Below are 17,024 nucleotides of genomic sequence, written 5' to 3'. Positions count from 1 at the left end.
GATTAACTAACTCAGGGAAACCTTGTGTTGTGGTGCAGTGCTCAAAAATACTTCAAAATAACTAAGTGGTACTTCCAAAAATATTCCTGCTTTGAGAAGAGAAATGAAAAAGCCAGAGGTATAATTACAAGGGAGTGATGGACAGCTAGGCCCTTGCTGCTATTCTCCTATTCCATACAGTGGCTTTGGAATATGTCAGAGGGGCAAGTGTTGGTTGTCATAGCCCAAAAATATGTTTGCCAAGCATCCTCCCCCAGGGATTATAGTTTCAAAGAAAATAGATTCTTTTGCTCTTCTAATCGCTGTTGCGGTTATCAAACCTTTGTACTTTAAAGACGTGACAACTGGAATCATTCAGAAGCAATTTGGGCCTATGTTCTCTAACCTATGTAAACCACAGAAATGTTTTATATCACCTGCTAACACTTTTCCGTAACCTCATACTTTCCATAGTTGCGTCTTTCTTGTGAGGGAAAAGAAATCTCTTCCTCCACCCACACTACTACCACATATACCAGCCGACATCAGCCAGCAGCTGTTTCTAGTTTCAGTGAAAAATATAATAAAAAACAAAATGTCTAATGTGGCATGCCAGAAAGGAAAAAAAAAAAAAGAAAAAAAAAGAAAAAAAGTGTTGTTCCAAATTACCCAGAGGTATGAATATTGTTAGAAGGAAAACGTCCTTTTCCAATCAGCTTCCCGTGAAACATTCATACCCCATTACTTTCTATTTATGACCTGGTGCTAGTCACTTCTCTGGCTGAGGAAGGGAAAAAGCTGCAACAGAGGGAAGGGAAAGGATATGTGCCTGTTATTTGTCTATATGGCACCTCAAAGTATTAGGGAGCACATGAAAGCATAATGCTAATGGGCATGTGGTCAGCCTGAGAGACAGCACTGCAGGCACAGAGAATTGAAAAAAAAATTGAAATATTATGAATAATATTAAATGGGTAAATATCCTAGCTCTTAGCATCCACTTCAGAATTCTCTATATTCCTTTTCTTTCTAGCTAAACTTTTAAGTTTGCAAATTTTTTTTCACCAGTGGTGGGTAATTTTGGAAAGGTTGCTCTGCTGACACCTCTTTTTCATACTAGTGAGTTTCCTTTCCTCTTTGAGATTTGCAGTTTCTTTGTGGAAAAATAAAGTCAGAATTTAATTATCTTTAATGCTCAGCTGCTGGCTACAGAGAATGACTCTCATAATTACTCTTTTTGTTGTTGAATAGAAATGGGTACTTGTGGAGGTCAGAACATTTCAGTTCCTTCACTTGGTTCACAAGGAGCCAGGATCTCTTCCTCTGGAAGATGCTAAATCAAACCAGCTACAACGACTTACTAATTGGCTGAAAGATACCATCTTTGTCACGATTTATGAGCCTGATTTTGGTACTGATGACATATCAAACTCCTCTCAAAGGCACCTCCATTGCACAAACCCCTTTTGTTCATTTAAACACAAATTTAAACATTTAAAATTAAGGCAAAAATATATAGTTGCTTCATTTTCAAAGTAGGAAAAGCACAAGAAGAAGAAAGATATATGTGGCTGGGACCATATATGCAGCCCCACCTTCGGTTTAGCTACGTCTAGTGTAAACTGAGAATCAGGGGATTGACTAATAATGGGACTCGTGTTTGAGCCAGGCAAGGGTGGAGTGTGCAGTGTACTAATCTTCAATGTACATGCAGATGAAAATTGAGTTTGGGTTCTTTTTTTTTGGTACTTGGTTTTGTATAAAGAAACCTTCACACCTTTTGTTTAAATATTTCAAATATTTATTTTCAAATAATTTAAAATATTTGTTATTACTTATGCCCCCAAATTTGGATGCTTATGTGGAAGGCTGAAACAGCATAGGTCTCATGACTAGGATTCTCCAGAGTAATGGTAATGGCATATATATTAATATAATTTAGTTTCTAGTGACTTAATTTTACATTTATTTAACACAGACCAAAAAAAATGTTACACTTTCCTACCGTTGTTTTATCCCACGGTTGAAGAATCCTTTGCTCTGGGGAAGTAACTAGGATTTTCCTGTGCATACTCAACATAAGAAACCTGCATCTGCCTTCTTATAATGAACAGATGAAACATAACAGGAAATTCAAGATAACCTCAGACAGAAACTAATAAATATTGCATATTTGAAGATGTAGAACATTCATTAAATGATCATGATAATGATAATAATGCTTGAAAAACAACTTGAAGAGAAACAAAATCTCTTGTGAAAGACAATTCTCCCAGCAAAGGAAACATTCCTTTGGTGGTCACATCAAGCTGGTCCTTTGCAAATGCACTTAATACATCAAGGTTAACTGTCTCCTCAGGAACACCTCTGGAATAGGTTCAGAGGGGTGTTGTAGAGACCAGGAGAGAGGTTTAAGGGCTCTGCTCTGTACAGAGAAATTTGCACAAATCTTGTCAGATTTAGGATACTTCTGTCTACTATTTGCAGTTTCAAGAACACCTCTAAATCCCTAACGTAAAAATAAGTGAGAACTCCCCACCCTGCCATAGACAAACTGTTTCACTCTAAGTGTTTGAAGACAGGAAGAAAAAAAAAAAAGGCTTGAAACCAGCCTTGAAATCTGCAGAAGACAATATTCAAATCTGTCCCAAAGGGTTTACTGAATCACTTCCCCCAAACCCCTCACTTTTTTAAAAAAATGTAAGCAGCTACATAAAGCAATGTTACCAGTGGTTTTGAACATTTTCATACTTTAACCCTGAGTTTCAAGAGAAAAAAGTTTATTCCATGTAGCTAAACAAAAAGGAAGGGAATCCAAACACTACAGCTCTGAAATTCTATTGCCTGTGGAATTGCCTTCTGTCTAGCCTGGGAAAATTGTATTATGCTTTTTACAGTTTGAACAGCAGCAACTGAATCAAGGATCATGACTGAAGACAGCTTCAAATCACTTCCTCTCCCCCACTCATGCTTTTGAAAATTGGCTACCATTGGCAAGAGTATGTCAATTATTTCCTCTCTGGGATGAGGCTCAGGGACTGAGGAGATTGTATGTGGACTATCAAAAAGGAATCCCAAAAATTCAAACCCAGTTAGCCTCTTGCTGGGGGCAGGTCTGTGGCACCTGGCTGTAACTGCATCAGCAATGGGAACTGTCTGCAGCTCTGGAGTCTTATGCCCAGCACAGCTCTTACTAGTTTCAGTATGCAGAAAAATGTCTCCACCATATGAACAGCGGTAGGTGAGGGGTACATCCTGTTATCATGCAATTAGCATTACGATGCTTGAAACATTTAAGTGACCAAAAGTTACATCATGTCCACTACTTTCCTCAGAGGGACCTGTCCCTGGCTGCTCTCACTTGCCTGTCCCTCCAGCTTTAACCTTTCCTATTTCCATACAGCTGCCTTAAGTTGTTCACAATGATGATGCTGGTAGTGTGAGATGAACAAGTTGAAAGTTGGCAAAGGGCATTATTAACAATCAAAAATACTATTAAGATGCTACTGTGCAAGACATAGGAGTTGCAATAAATTTGATGCTGCCGGTCTCTCATTTTTCTTGGTACTTTACTAGTACAGGGTAGCAACAAGCACTTTGATTTTGGACTGTAGCATAGTAGAGTTGATGGTGTTTGAAACTGAATGAACCAAAATGCTGACATAATAGCTTTTCCATCCCATCCTCCCACCTCCATCCCCCTGGGGAATATTTCACTGGTGTGATGTGGAAAAGAAGTCTGTTTCCAAGAGGTCTCAAAGTTGATCCTCATCCTAGACATATTGCAGTCACTGTGTTTCTGATCCTCACTGTCATACTCCCCAGGTGAGGTCACACATGATTGCAACTTTGTCTTTCCCACATCCATTGACACTCCATATCCTTTGAATTTGTTTAATCAGGTGTTATTTGCATTTTTGTCATCCATAAAAAGTCCACTTAGTGTTAAAGTAGTGTGTATAAGCACCAATGGACATCTGCCCTTAAATGGAGTAGAGAATTTTTTACGAGGCAGTTGTGAAGGAAATCTCCAGATACTGTAAAAAATTAAACAGAAAGCTAAAATCTAAAAATCTGTCCATATGTACATAGTATGTACAGCACTTCATTGTCAGTATTTAAGTTTGATCCTGTCCTCAAGATAGTTAATAGGAAACTTTCCATTGCTTTTAACACAATATTTCTCTATCTAGAGGGCATATTTGTATTTGAAAAAGAGCTTAAGGTCAGAACAATGCCTCTCCTGCTCAGAATAGATCCATGCTATATATAAAACTTACCATTTCTACTGTATTCTGCACTGGTTTACATATGCATTTCCTCATATAACTCTGCAAAGGAAAAGAAGTGTGGAAATCTTTTCCAGCAGAAGCTGTGAGGGTAAAGGTGAAGACTGTGTTTAGTCACACTTGGAATTTGGCAAGATAATCGGAATAATGTCAGATACAACATAGATCAAAGTTCTTTTTTATAAAATTCCTGTCATAAGGATAGCGCATCCCAGGAGAGCAGAGTGTGCAGTAGGAGTTGTTTTAGCACCAGAAAGGATTACCGGCAATATTGTCTATGGCATCTGGTTTCCTTTGGAGGCATTCAATCTAAATGCTATCCATTCCTTATGTTATGTTTGAGAGCCACAGAATTTAATGGAAGCTGAGCAATTAGGTCTTAAGCATAAGATCACGGTGTATCGCATATCATTGTATCGCTTTCTGCTGGCCTTGATCGGAGGCTAATAACTTCTGTTTAGTGAGAGCAGCTTTTAGAAAGATGGAAAGTTTGAGGCTGGAAGCATGAAGACTCGAGAATTCCTTGGTGCTTTGTTCCAGTTGTTAAAACTGGAGCAACTACAGCTTCTTTCTCAATTGCACTTGGCTGACCTCAGTTACCAGACATTGTTTTTCTGTCATTGCTTTCTCTACTATTATATTCTTGGACTATGTACAGTTTCCTCATACACACTTCATACCTACTACAGGTAAGGCTCCTGTCCAGGTTCTTTTTGAAACACAAATTTATTAAAAGTTTCTCATCACTCATGATAAATTACTTTTTCAATCTCTTAGCCTTTTTTTTTGTGACGTTTATCTGGACTGCCTCTTCTCAGTACGGACCACAGTACCAGTTCAATTCCTGTCCTTTACCTCTTTTTGGGTTCTACTGCCACCAAGTCTTCTGAAAACTCAGTGTACCAGCTTTCTGCTCCTATGAGCTTCATTTCAAGATGGAGTGTATTAGGAAGAAAATGCCTTTTTGAAACTGTTTGCCTGAGTCCCTAGCCCTAGACTTGATGAAATTTCCAGTAGAAACCCAGATCTTTGCACTCTTTTTTTGATGTGTTCAGCCTTGTGCGTGAGTTGATCCTGGCTAAGTGACCTTGTTTCTAATGCAACCTGTGCCAGTGCCTCACTGTCCTCACAGTTAAGAATTTCTTACTAATATCTGATCTAAATCTCTTTCAGCTTAAACAAATTACCCCTTGTCCTTTCACTACACTCCCTAATAAAGGGTTCCTCCCCAGCTTTTCTGTAGGCCCCTTCACGTACTGGGAGTCTGCTATAAAGTCTCCCCAGAGCTTTCTCTTTTTCAGGCTGAACAAGGCCAACGCTTTTCCTGTCTTCATAGGAGAGGAGCTCCAGCCCCCTGATCATCCTCATGGTTCTTCTCTGGACTTTGTCCAATAGCTTCATGTCTTTCTGCTGCTGGGGGACCCAGAGAAGTACTCCAGGTGGGGTTTCACCAGAACAGAATAGGGGGACAGAATCGTCCCTCTCAACCTGCTAGTCACGCTCTTTTTGATGCAGCACAGGGTACTGCTGGCTTTCTGGGATCCAAGCACATGCTGCCAGTTCATGTTGAGCTTCTCAACCAACACCCCTAAGTCCTCCTCAGGGATGCTCTCAATCCATTCTCTGTCCAGCCTGTATTTATACTTGGGATTGCCCTGACCCATGCATACGACCTTACACTTGGCCTTGCTGAACTTCATGCAATCTGCATAGGCCCACCTCTCAAGCCTGTCAAGGTGCCTTCTGTCCAGTATATCGACCACACCACACAGTTTGGTGTCATCAGCAAACTTGCTGAGGGTGTATTCAATCCCACTGTTCACGTCTCCGGCAAGCTATTATACAGTACTGGTCCCAGGACTGACTCCTGAGGAATGCCACTCATCACTGTGCTCCACTTGGACGTCAAGCCATTGACTGCAACTCTTTGAGTGAAATCATCAAGCCAATTCCTTATCCACAGAGTGGTCTGTTCCTCAAATCCAAGTCTCCTTAATTTGGAGGCAAGTCTGTAGTACGGGACAGTGTCGAATGCATCTCATGAGTCCAGGTGCCATAGCCTAAGCTGAAATGGTGGGCTGATGCAGAGTCTGCTGGCTGCCACTCCACCTACATATTGCAACCTACATACTCACTTCAGCAATCAATTCTACTGGTGTAAAGAGAGAGTGACCTCATTACAGCAAACAGAAATTCTCCTGACTTACATCAGTGCAATTAAAAACCTAGTTCAGATCATCATCAATTGGCTTTTAAGTATTGCCTCTTACAGATTTTTACATGTGAAAAGTGTTCCAAATTATTTTTTTTTATAGACGGAGCCTGCACTTAGACTGCCAGCAAATTATTTTCTTTCTGCCACTTTTAGTTTGCCAAAGGAACAGTGGGAGAGAGACCTTCTAATGACAGCAAATGTTTTTGAAATTTAGTATCTCCATAATGGTGTAGTCTGCAGAAAAGAAGAAAGAAAATGTCCATAATCATACTTCAAGTATTGTGTCAGCCGTCTGCATCAGTGCTTAATAAACTAGGCATCTGCTATTTTTGAATCACTGGATTGTTCTTATTTTTAAAAAGGTTACTGGCTCAAACTTGCTGATTAAGCAGCAACACTTTTTTTTTTTGTCCAGCTTTTCTTCTGTTTTGCTTTTAGACTCGAGACATTTTAATGAAAAATGTTCCTTCTGAGAAATTGCAGGAGGATGCATAATATATACTTGACAAATCTTGCTGTGTTGACACTATATGTTATTACGTGTACTGTGCACAAGTCAGGGAAATAAAATCTTTAGAGAGGTTGTGAAGCTAGCACAGTGTGTGCAGTTAGCAAAAACTCATTTTGCTGGGACACAGATGGGGAAATATGCAGGCACTTGTTTGTATGTACATTAGCAATTACACATGTTTGCAAAACAGATGTTTACAGACATGAAAGTGCACAGTTCTGTCTATACCTGACTGTGCGTTAATACAACTATATCAAATCTGCACACAATTATTTTTTATGTGGTGAAATTTAGTTTTTTTCCAAGCCTCATCCTTCGAATAAGAATAAAAAGAAAACATCCGGTCAAGGAAGGTTTTATTCTGGTCTTTTATTTTTGTTAAGTCACAATAAAATGAAATGCAAAATTTTAGATGTTACGGAAGTCTGATGTTTAAAAATACCGAGTAGTCCTTGATACACATTCTTTTAATGTAAAGCAGTTTTATGATTAGAAATATATAGCCTGCTTTTCTTAGTAACTTCTACTTTCACACTCTAAAGGATGCTAATGACTGTACCTCCATATAACTTCCTTTATAAAAGGAATGCAAGGCAAAGAAAATAAGTGCTAGCTAAAAATAAATTGGACTTGCAATGCAGTCCAACATTGAAAGCTGTAGATACATTTCACGAAGCCACTGAAAGTAGAGTCCCTCAGAAGCTGAAGGCTTTCTGGAAGTAGCCAGAGATCACTTCTGTTAGGCATTAAGTGGAAAGTGCCTCAGTTTCCTGCCAAACTTCCTTGCATTTCTGACTGAAGTGTTGGGCCATGAGGCTCCTGCTACCTTTGTTCTCGTCTTACACTGTTTCAAGAAGTATCCATTTTGTGCAGCATGATAAAGCTCATGTTCATATTTTCTGCTTTTTTTAGCTGAACAGATCCAAAAACTCTGTGGATTCACTACTTAACTCCCTCCCCACCCCCATCCCCCCTGCTCCCTCCCAGTCTGTCTGATTCTTTGGACTGTGTTTTAATAAGCTCTATGATTTGATTTTAGTTCTTCCAGGCTTTTGGACATTTTCCTACAGAAAGGCAGTACAGGGTGCATTTTGTCCCTAAAAATGTCTGTTGAAATAGCAGTTCATAGGAGTGACTAAGAAGATATGCCACCTTTGGAAAAATTAAATCAGCAGCCTTAGCGTACAGCTGGAGAGAAAAATGTTTGGAGGGAAGCTGCCTTTCTGAGAAGAAATTAAAGGCAGTGTTGAGGCAGCCAAATTGGAACAGTTCAGAGACCCCGATCCTAGTAACAACGAGTCCTGCATATTGAGAACTTCTGGTACTTGAACCAGGTCCTCTCTTTGGATTCAAGCAGAATTGTCCTTGTTGGCCTATCAGTTCCACAGGACTCTTTAATTCCCTTTGATAACAGCTCTTACCTGTTCCTGCAATAGTCTCTTTCATTATGTGGTTTACTAGGCTCTTTTGTTTTAAACAAGTTTAGGTAGCAAGACAGGGGAACACTCATCCTTCATATTGAGGTCTGTTCAGTTGGAATGAGTGCGGGGACTGTGACCTAGCAATGCTCTCTGTGCTTGTGTTAGGACAGCTCAGGACTGTGTGCTGTGCACAGATCTTCTGGCCTTGCTCTCTCCCAGTGATATTTTCTTCAAGGAATGGCATTGGAAAAGAGTTTTAAACTGAGTTTTCCCTCCAACAGCTTACTTTTTTCAGCATTTATATGAATGCCCAACAGGACTGTTTAGAGGTGTCATGGTTTGGGATGTGTTAAGTATTTCTCTTACGTGCCACATTCTGGTGTCAGTTACATTGATATCAATCCAAAATGACCTAAGTGCTCTTCATACCAACATGGTTCACTGAAGCTGAGGGAGAATCTGTTCCACAGAGAAAAAAAACACCACTGTGGGGGAAGAGCAGATTTAAAAGGGTAAGGCTTTGTTGCCCGTAGCGGCAGCACTAGTAAAAATACTTCATGGCAAAAATACGACAGCTAATGAAAATCATTTTAGAACACCACATAAACCTGTACTTTCCTAAATGCCTTTTTGACCTTTAGCACTGATTTTTCTCTTTGCTTGCCAGTAAGCGTTCCTGGTTGTGAAGCAGAGGTCCTGAAAAATGAGGGATTCTTCCCCAGCAGCAATACTATTTTCTGCCTATACATCTAGAAAGGCTTGAAAAAAGACACAAAAGTACATCAGCTCAGGATGTAGTTGGAGTGCTTGCTCAGGACAGGCAGCAGCAGTATTTTCCCCATCAAGTGATGCAGACACATGCATCCTAGACTGAAGCTTTTGGCTTTGAAGGTGTGTACCATAGCCCTCAGGCCCTCAGGTAAACCCTTCTCTAGTCATCCAGAGTGGTGGTGAAACCATATGTTAACTAGTCTTTTATTAATGTTGTGTTAAAATTAATTACACAGGGTCCTAGATCTATGCATGAATATTCCTAGAGGGAATCCATCTTATCCATTGCCTCTGCTGTAATTTCATAGAATCATAGAATCTTTAAGGTTGGAAAAGACCTCTAAGATCAAGTCCAAATGTCAACCCAGCACCACCATGTCTTCTAAACCATGTCCTGAAGTGGTGCCCAGTGACAGGACAAGGGGAAAGGGGCACAAGCTAGACCACAGGAAGCTCCATCTCCATATAAGAAAAAACTTCTTACTGTGAGCGTGACCTAACATTGGCACAGGCTGCCCAGAGAGGTTGTGGATTGTCCTTCTCTGGAGATTCTCAAGACCTGTCTGGATGCTGTCCTGTGCAACCTGCTATAGGTAACCCTGCTCTAGCAGGGAGGTTGGAGTAGATGATCTTTAGGTCCCTTCCAATTCCTACAAATCTGGGAATCCTTGAATATACATGTTTTTTGAACAACTGCAGGAATGCTGACTCCACTCCCACTCTGGGCAGCCTGTTCCAATGCTTGACAAGGCTTTCAGTGAAGAAATTTTTCCTAATATCCTATTTTTACTAATAAACCTCCCTTGCTACAACATGAGGACATTTCCTCTTGTCCTATCTCTTGTTACTTGGGAAAAGAGACCAACACCCACTTGTCTACAACCTCCTTTGTGGTAGCTGTAGAGAGCAACAAGGTCTCCCCTCAGCCTCCTCTTCTCCATACTAAACATACACTCATATTTGAACACACATAGAGTGTGTTCTATGCACACTCATAATTTAATGTGTACAAATAGCACATTCACTAAAGCAAGGACATTATATTTCCTTTGATGAGAAAAATCTTCAATACTTTCAGCTTCTATAAAGAAAAAGAGCTTCCAATAACCTCAAGATAACTTTTAGTCAATTGCTTTACTAGCTGTATGCCTTTCATTCATTTCTGTGTCCAGTCCAAGTAGTTGATGTTGGCCTATAAAATCTAGTCCTTTCTGAATGTGTACCTCTTTCTTCCTGCATTACTATGTCTGAGTCTTTTCAAAGAAAATCAGAAGGACCTGAGCAGTGTCAAAGAAAGATCCTGAGCTGTGGAATTTTTTACCCATTGTTTTGACAGACTGTGAATCAGCAAACCTTAAAGGAAAAGTCTGTCATTTATTGTAGTCTTCTCTGAGCAGAAGAGTGGGTGGAACAGCATTTTTTGAAAACCACAGTCCATATGATTTATTAAGTTTTGAAAAGTATACATCTGTTCAAGGCCCACACATTATATTCATTTTATTAATAAAGAAATGTCTACTCAAGTGAAAACCTTGACAGAGTACAGTACACTGTGTGACTTTTTCTGCTACCCTGACTTCCATGCATTTCTAGCACTGTACATCTCTAGCTCACCTATTAATGCCAGAAAATTCACATTCTATTTGGAGATAAATGTATTGAGCTAAGAAAAATTGCTAGCGTGATTTACTTCACATAAATTCAAATGCATGAAAATGATTCTTAATCTCACCTGGGAATCCAGGAAGGGCTCCTCTGTTACTGCTTTCAGCCACTTTGCTTCTTGGTTTTCTCCACCATTTATGCAAACATATCCTGCATCAGTGTAGTAATACTGTAAAGGAAAAATGATTAGTTGATCTGTCAAAGGTAATAGATGTCCAAGGCTCACAGGATATATTTAACTGGTGATATTTATTGATCACAGCTCTGTTATTAATTAATGGGGACCTTTAAATTCAAATTACTGGAAAAACTTTGGTTCTCCAGGTTTTTTGCCCATACAACCTAGCTGAGTTCCATTAAAAGTCTCTTTTTTAAAAAGAAGATGAGAAAGGACAGTAAGAAAAGAGACGTCAGGAAAGACTTTTTCCACATGAGGACAACTGTGCACTAGCACAGGTTGCCCAGAGAGGTTGTGGACTCTCCACCTTTGGAACTATTCAAAAGCTGTCTGGCCATCATGGTCCTTAGCAACTGGTTCTGGGTGCTCCTGCTTTACCATTGAGGGTTGGACAAGATGACTTTCAGAAGTTCTTTCCAACATTCTTTTTCTGATTGTATTTGAATCTACACAGATTTTACTTTCTTTTGAAAAGCTTCTCAACTGCAAGCTGAATTAATCAATTTATGCAGCAATTTCACTGTCATTCCACCAGAGTTAAAACTCATCTTGTGAGACAGTTAGGTACACTAGCTGTACTCATTAAACTGTTTCAACTGACTTTCAAAAAATGTTAGTGGAGGCCACACAGACGTTTATATTTGTGTTTTGTTTTGGTATTTAAGCACTAACATATCCCAGGCATCCCAGAAAACACCATATGGAATGCATGGAGAAGAGGGAGTAGCCAGTTTTCTGAGATGAATCTTCACGAAATTACATTTCTTGGAAGAATACCAGGGAATGCTGCAAATAAAGCACAGCATATGTATTAAGATACTGTTGTCTAGACCACTAAGGATTAGGTGTTCTTTCTTATTTGTTGAAAGAAACGCTGTCTTCTCAGCAAGATTAAACTTGGTCCTCAATATGTAGTTTGTGGCTGTAAAGAGAACAACTTCCCATGGCGTTTGTTAGTTGAGGTCTTTTTTTGAAAACAAAAGCAAACTGAGCATGCCAGATCATAACATTATGAGAGTCCATGCTCGTTTCTGTGTCTTTGACTTTGCCTAGGTTTCATATGCATCTAACCTGACACTACTGTTTTGCAGCGCGTGTGCTCTTCATTCTGGTAGCTTGCAAAAGGAATGTTCTTCATAATGTTCAGTGATTAACTGAAACCCAGGTCAAAATAAAAAATAAGTCTAGAGGAAGTTAGTTTTCTTCAGAGTGATGCAGGAAACATGTAGGATTCAAAACTCTGACTGAGTCATGCACAGATCCAACCAATCTAATCACTGAGGCTCAGAGAGAGGATCCAGGTAGTCCAAAAGTATTGCATACATCACACAAACTGCTGTTTTGAGCTCCTTGGTTAATTAGGTTGTTGGTTTTTTTTCCACATCTCAAGTGCCTAAGAGCATTATTATTTTCTGCTCTGCACCTAGCTTTGAGTCTTTTAACTCTGCTCCCTTCCCCCTTTCTTTTTTTTCCCTTTTGAAGAAAGTAGGACTTTTTTTTCTTTTTCCTTGCACAAATCCAAGTGCCTACTTCCATGAAAGCAACTAGACTGCTATTGCCTTGAATGGGTGTGCGTCAGTTTAGTCTTCTGTCATTTTCCTGATTTTCTATAGGTGGCATTACTCCAACTCACCGGTCTTTATCAGCTGTACTACATGAAGTTCAATAACTATTCACAAAAAACCTCCAAAACAAGGACCAGAAAAAAAAAATGGAGTCTATGAACAATTAATGAAGGCATCCTCTAAAAACTGACTTCCCAAAGGCTTTGCAAATGAAAAATAACCAATTTCTAAGCAAGGCTAGCAATTCTACAGAAATATATGTCAATAATTAATGCAGCAAAGTAAGCACCCTTCCAGCATTCCTTTCCAGAGCCTGTCAGTACTCTACTAAAACAGCAGCTTGCTGAAGCAGTCACTATGGAAAACATCAAGTGGCTTTATAGAATAAAATTGATAATGAATTAATTGAATTCTCTGAAAAATGCCCATCATGGGGGTTGCAAGATATGCTCTGTTAGGTTGGTGAAACTTCTAAAGGCATTCCAGATAATCCTTCCTTGCTGTCCAAAGATTTAGTCTGACAGATTCAGCTTGTGTGTGCAATGTGTGAGCAAAATGACTGCTGTGAGCTGGAACAATCTATTGTTGATGAGGCAAGACTGAAATCAAATTCAGAACTACTCACTATTTTCCCACTTGGCATACACATATAACTGAGTGAACACACAATGATAAAAGCTTCAGCATTTTAACGAATTGAATAATTATAAAAATTATGTTTGTAGAACAGATTTTGCAGTTATAGTGATCTGTGGTTGTAAAACAGGTGATTCAGTCAGAATTACACTAAAAATATTTGAATGTGGAATTTTCCTTTGTGTGCAGGTTATGATAGATGCTAATTAATTAGGAGTTGAGATCTAGATAAATTATCACATCATAAATCTATACAATACTGTTATTATTCACTGTAATTATTTTTAAGCAAGCTGGTTGAAACTTTTAGTAGCTGAATGACACCTTCAGCTTACATGGATAGTTAACAACCTGATCTCTATTGGGACTTGGAACATGAAGGTGGAATTACTAATTTTGTTTTATAGGACTTGAAAGTTACTCAATTAACTTGTAGACTTAACATTTTAAAAATGGAAAATACTCAGCTCATTCTCAGAGAATGTAGAACAGAAATCTGGCCAGATGCTTGAAGACCCTGGCTTCTATAATTTTCCTATGCCATATTTTTCCCTACCTCATGCTAGACATATCACATCATAACATGATTTTTTTCACAGCATCCTTTCAAAGTGCATGTACAACTTTGGCAGTGGTTTTACACTGAACATGGTGGAAATAAAATTTCTGAACAAGAGATCAGTGTGGATTTTTCAGTAGTTGTACACTGACTTTGTTTGATCCACAACTAAGTAGGTGGTCTTAGTTGAGGATTTTTGTTGGGATTCTGATATTTCTTTTAAAAAATTGTGAGACTTGGCTCCTCCTAGAAAACAACAGGGACACACAGGGGGCAATTCAGCACGTGTGATAAAAGATGTCAACAATGTAGGTTAAATCAATTCCTGAGAAGCCAATGTCTTTCCAGACTACAGGGTAATTCTTGAGAACTACCTGTGACAAGTCACCAAATTTTTGGGCAGACACTACTGTTAGGTATCCCACCAGTTAGGTATCAGGTTACAACTTGTACCTTGGATCAGGTACAGATGGGCTCTGACAGAGCAGAACATCTTTTCAGATCTTGGGATTATGACAGATATTCCCATGGAAACATCAAATTAGTACCCTGTAGTAGTAGAAACGAACAGAGAAGCACATCAAATGTGAGTACACAGGAGTGGAAAAGAGAACAAAGTAGAGAATATCATCATGCCACTCTGTAAATTTATAGCTCATCTGTATCCTGAACATGGTCTGAGGAGCTGGTGCCCTCCTCAAAGTGGATGTGATAGGAATGGGGAAGCTTGAAAAAAGGTAGCAAAGAGAAGCTGTGGAGATACTCAAATGTCAACTTAACCTAGCATTGCAGGTAGCCCTGCTTTGAGCAGGAGATTTGACCCTAAGGCCTCTTTAACCATTCCGTAATAAGCAATAGCTTCTGTATGAGAACCAAGAAGGTAAATTAACTCTCTTCAATTTATAAAAAGGATTACTTTGGCAGATACTGTAAGAATCAAAAAATCATGAATAGTTTATGGAAGATGGATGGAGGGTCAACTGGTTCACTCTCTTTTCCACTCTAATAGGGGGGAACTTAGAGGAAGTTCATGTTGCCATCTTTAAAACGAAAAGGAGGAGACAGCTCTTCATGGGGCAGATAACAGACATGCAGAACTTGGCTAAATTATGCTGAGAATGCTCCCTTTCAGCTTAGGGAGGGACAAAACACATTTTTGAATGGTGAATCCGCTGGCAGTTACTAAACATACAGAATTACAAAAGATTCTACATTAATGCCTTTGAATATTCAATATGTGGATTATAGGGTTTCCTGAAGTGCCATTTTGGGCTCTGGGTTTGGTTTATTTATTTTTTTAAATGTGATAAATGTGACAGGTAATATACAAAGCAGTGAGTCTGAACATTGCAAAGCATATTACCTTGATCGTACTGTCATGGATTAGTCTCAGGCTTAGGCTAATTCAGGTCAACACTTCCTCATGGGCAACACTTGGGGCTAGGATGCAGTTTCAAGATTGTAGTTATCTGCCACTCTGGAGGAGCTTTGGGGAAAATAATCTATTTTCACCCTGAGCACACCAGTATAAATACTGAGAAATAAGTCAGTCTTATGTTTATCTCAATATCTTATTGAAGAAATACTACTGAAAGAAGAAAGCAAAAATGTGTAATGTTTTGCTTTCACTGACTGAGAAAGTGGTTACTGGTTTCAAAAGACTTTGGATGTGTTTAAATATTTGGGCTTTTGATTAGTCTAAATATATGTTCTGAAATGTCCTCTAGCACAAGACAAAGTTTAAGGATTAAATATAGCATTTTGAGTTCATGACCCGAACATCGTTGATGTGCTTGCTAAGTTAAAAAACACCTGCACAGAAATACAGATGAGATCAGGCACAAATAAATTCTCCTGCAGGCCATGTCAGAGAAGGTGACTCTGTGAAACAAAATGATAAGAACATTGAAGAACACATGACATTTTCACCACTGTTATGGAAAACACCTTTTTGGAACACTGTAACATTTCTGGACACAATTAGCAGACATCTGTCAGAACACTTTGTACAAATCACTTCTCTTCAGATAATAATTGTATTTAACAACAGAACAGGAGATTAATAGGTTTGGAATGATCAGACTATAAACGAAAAATTATGCAATATTTTATTTTGATTAATATCATCATAAAATATACTCTTGCCATTTGTTGTTGTAGTAGAAAAGTATTTCCAGGACAATATGTTTTCTAACTTTAATTAAACACATACCTGTGAGTTTTCAGAAAACAGAAATAGAATTCTTTAACTGAAATACTTCGTATAAAAGCTATACCTTTATTGCTGTCTCCGAAACATCAGATGTCTCCTAAAATCTATTTAGTTCTTACAATAGAAGAATGGAAAATCTGACAGAATAAACCTGTCACAAGACAATGGAGCCAGCCGTGCACTCTAATCTCTCCCTCTGCCTCTTCCAAAACTTCTGGACAGCTCCATGATACTGCAGGTTACTGGGGTATGCAGCCTTGAACCCATATGTAAGCCTTTCAGTTTCTTATTGCTTATCTTTTCTAAGAAATGTCTCTTTTATAAGCTGCCCTCCTTTCAAATTAGAACTGAATTTCCCACCTGAATTAATACAATATCGTACTAGTATTTTTCCTTGGGAAGACCTCCCTAAAAGGCAAATCATTGTTCTCCTTTAAGTGCCTCCTTGGGATTCTCCTCGGTGATAATACCTTCAGAAAACTTGACAGCTCCTCAGTCAACAGGGAGATTAATATCATCCTGTTCTCTTAAAGTGCCCATCTTATCTTTCATTGTAATATTAAATATTACATACTTTTCCTTGGCATAGGATTCCTCTTGTTCTGTTTCTGGTTAACTGTCTGTCATCAAGATTCATCATTAAGACTCAAAGGTATCATTTCAAAAAAAGACAAAAGTAAACAAGGAAATAATGAAACATGAAGGAAATACTGAAACACACATATATTTTCCAAACAGGAACTTATTACTATATCTCCAGTCTTTCTTTGGGTTTCGAATGGGGCCCAAAAAAATTAAATTCTGAGAATGTACCCAGAAATATCAGCTTTACAAATTTGAAATGGAAGGTTTGTAGGACTATAATATAAATGATTTGCTCTTGCAAGTAAAGATTTTGCCAAATCTGATAGGATGGAAGCAGGAGAAATACAATGAACCAGTAATCAAAACAGAATAATATTTCTATACAGATATGAATAAACCTTTATTTTAATGATACAAATTTATTTTCCTATCACTTAT

Source organism: Gallinula chloropus, assembly GCF_964237585.1.
Source record: "Gallinula chloropus genome assembly, chromosome: 3".
Taxonomy (NCBI): Eukaryota; Metazoa; Chordata; class Aves; order Gruiformes; family Rallidae; genus Gallinula; species Gallinula chloropus.
The sequence above is the reverse complement of the archived record's forward strand: the minus strand, read 5'-3'. Positions refer to the sequence as shown.